The sequence below is a fragment of the Brassica oleracea genome, chromosome C1 (assembly GCF_000695525.1).
Source record: "Brassica oleracea var. oleracea cultivar TO1000 chromosome C1, BOL, whole genome shotgun sequence".
NCBI lineage: Eukaryota > Viridiplantae > Streptophyta > Magnoliopsida > Brassicales > Brassicaceae > Brassica > Brassica oleracea.
In genome coordinates, this window is record NC_027748.1 from 21693414 (window position 1) to 21697030 (window position 3617).

Genomic DNA, 3617 nt, shown 5'->3' on the forward strand with positions numbered 1-3617 from the left:
TCTTTATAAATTTTGCTTTTATTTTATATTAAGATAATACAGAGCTGAATAATACTTTTGGTCAGGGAACTGAACAGGATAAATTAAAAATTTTCATAAAGAAAATTACGAACTTAATATGATAACCAGTTTTTCATATAAGTAAACTAGCAATGCAGAAGAAGCTCAATGGCAAGTTTTGAATTTTGCATAGGGTTGTAAACATTTTCTTCCTTGGTTATTGTAGTAGCTACAACTTGGAGCGTTCTCACAGCCAAATGTTTTGAGGATTAGAAGTTAGTATTGTTTAACGACATTTTTAGTACATTCAGGCTTCTTTGTAATGATATTATCTCTTTCACTGAATATTTCCTTCTGTTAACGCTCAGGAAGGCTGTTTGTTTCTTTTCCATGCTATAATATGGCTTTAGGCTTAAGAGTGGAAAGCAAATTTGACATTAGAACATAGAGCTATTGCATCACTAAACAGTGATCTTTAGATCATGTTTCTTATTTTAAGATCAACCTAAAGTGGAAACCAAATTTAAAAACATTAATATAGAGCTATAACATCTCTTTATTAGACAAATGTGCACAAGGCACTTCCAATAGCTAAACTTCTTCAGGTTCAGGTGGCTCTTGTTTAACCCATACGCACTTGCAAGCTAGAGCCGCGTCTGTGAACCTCAGGAAGTGACTGCCACCACTTTCTAAATGATGAGTCCTCCAGAAATATATGCTCATCATCTACTTCCTTGTCTCTGATCCATCCTTCAAGCAACTCTTCTAGTTTCTTAACCCTTGCCTCATCATATTCTTTTCTCCTGAGTTCTTCAACCTCAGCCCAAAAGCAAGATCCACAGTCAGACCTCTTTATCTCTTCTGCACTCCTGCATGCCTTCAGTAGTTCATGCTCATACCCTCTCTGAGCGTGTTTGTAACGGTTTGGTCTTCCATGTATCATATAAGGCCCCGTGTCTTCGTTCTTCAAGTGCCTGTGGTAGTTTGATATATCAAGTGGTTCGATCAATCTACGGTAGCGATTTGCTAGCTCTATCCACTCAATGCGCCCCTCAAATCCATCTGGAAGTTGTCCTTCTTTCACTAGACCCAGCACCTCGTCATATATACCAGCTAACTCAGCTCTGTTGACGTTTGCTCTGAAGTCTTTCTCTTCATTAGATTCCTTGAAGGAATCATAGTACCCGATTTTATGAGTTAGACACTTTGGCTTGTATTCATCCTCTATCCATACCAGCTTCTCCACTATTTTAGGCTGTTTAGCGTCTATCTTGCTTTGGCTATCGACTCGTTTCTTCTCTGCCTCAAATGCAGCACGGACGCATTGTCTGGCTCTTGTGCTCTGCAAAAGAAAAAGAAACATCAATGAGCACAGCCGGATAAAACATTTGCATTGGCTCCCAAATTTTAAATACTTATTATACATAGGCCGTATGACTCCTAATTGTCCAAACTTTTCTTTTATCAAGATTAACCACCCCTAAATCTCAGATCCTTGTAGCTAAAGGATCAAACTATGGAGAAAAGAGAGAAAGATTTTACCAGTCCAAGGTCACTGAGGGCAGATTCTCCTCCATCCAAAGGCAAGTGCTGCAAATCCAATTGATCAACAACTTTCATTTCCATTGAATGTGCCATTTCCTCATAGCTAATGGTGATCTCTTATGCTTTGATGTGGTCTTAGAGACAATTCTTGCTCGTTGTTGGACTGAGAAGAGTACAACAGAATCTGAAGAATGGCGTCTGAGTTGCTCACTGAGACCAATCTCGTCCCTGTAGAGAAGACAAAAGTGCCTGCGGGTCTGTAAGGACTCAGCTCAAGGAAACTTGAAAGTGTTTTTAAAAACGGCTCTCCGTTTCCAATCAGTTTACAGACAGCTTGGTGAGCAACAGTTGCTGTGTCTTTCATCACCATTGCGAAAAACCCTGTGGTGCTCTGGTCATTTCCTTGGTTCCCAGCTCTACGACCCAGTTGGGAGAGAGCATAAGGCAGAGCTTGCTTTGTTGATGCCTTTCTAGCAAGCATAATCCGAGGGACGATATCGAATCTTGTGACGAAGTTCACGATGAACCGGCTCCAGTTCTCTCTCCCAAGGGCGTGCTTGAAGACATAGTCACCCACCAATGGAGCACCAAAGGTCAGACAAAGAGGCTCTGGGAAGAAACCACTCTGCTTTGTGAAGTATGTCTCCAAATACTAAACTGTTGCTAAGATTGCAGTTGCACCGCCTGAAGAATGTCCTGTGAACACTATCCGTTGACTTCTCATGCTGTCGACAACCGTTTTCACCTGCAAGTTTCAGGCATAAATGAGTCATATGTTTTCAACTGATGTCCCAAAAAAGGTCAAAAGAGTTTTTTAACTTACAGAATGAGGAAATGAGGTTGAAACCAGAAGTTTAAGATTCTTGAGGAAAGCTTCGTTAACGGTAGCGTTAACGTCGTTGCCAATGCTTCTCATACAAGGGAACTGTTCACGGTTCATCTTAGTTTCTTCAAATGGAGACGCATTCTCTGGATCAAACCAATCTTTCACCAAGAAAGATTGTTTGAAAGCGAAAATGACGGTATCGCCTTCTACTTCTATGTGGAAGTGGTCGGTGCTGTAAGCTGTGGTCGATGCCCTCCATGAGGTGGCGATTAGAGCATTACTGATTCCGGCAAGAGCTTCTAACACCATTGATCTAGTATCTTTCGGGAGTGTGGACCACCTTTTTTCTCTTTGTTCTCTGGGTCTTCTTGCTTATGGTCTTTCTTCTGTTCTGCGGATTAAGTGTAGATATAAAGGCAGAGATGTACGGGAAAAATAATTACCAAAAATACCAATCGAAAACGTGAGGAGAGAGTTAACTGCAACATGGTGGTTTTTCGGGATATATTATAAGAACTGTTGTCTTTATGATTGTTTTTTTAGTCGACTCTGCTTTAACTATTGGTCACACCAGGTAAACGAACCTTAGCCATCCATGTGGACAGCTTTCGTTGGGTAATAGGTTTGCACGTCCGACATGAGTGGAATTTCCAAGCAAATCTCATTCGGCTTTTGTCCTAAAGTTTTTCTCCATGTTAATATTCCCTCTGGTTATATTTTAAGTTATTTTTATTGTTTTATAGTATATGATGTTTTCACATATCTAAATAACTTTTTTAATAAAAAAACTGTATAACCAATTACATTTTTAATATTTTCATTTATAGTTAAATAATTGTATTTTTAATATTACTTTTAAGAAAATATGATTTTTTTTTATATTGAAATATTTTTCTATTATTCAAATTTGAGGTGGTCTAAGCAATCAAACAATAATAACACAAAGAATAAAACCGAGATCTTTATAGATCTGTAATTCTAGATAAACAATGAAAAGTTTTATTTTGTGCATGCAGGATATATGAAATCTTGAAAGTCATGAAGCATAATTGAAGATTCTTTATCTAATTCAATTATGTTGCGAAATTTATGCAAGAGACTCATTTATCATTGAAATCAGATCATGTAATCATCTCAAAGTTCAGATATGTCGAATGTTGAATCATGCTTTTCATCGCCTACTATAAGGGAAGTGGGTAAATACAGCGTACGAAGACAGTGTTTTGTATCTGAATGATATCTTGAC

General features: G+C 38.3%; 1 pseudogene; it reads right to left on the minus strand.

Annotated features, from left to right (window-relative positions):
* Window positions 1–417: 417 nt before the first annotated feature.
* Window positions 418–2883, minus strand: LOC106306306 (annotated as a pseudogene).
* Between the last annotated feature and the right edge of the window lie 734 nt (window positions 2884–3617).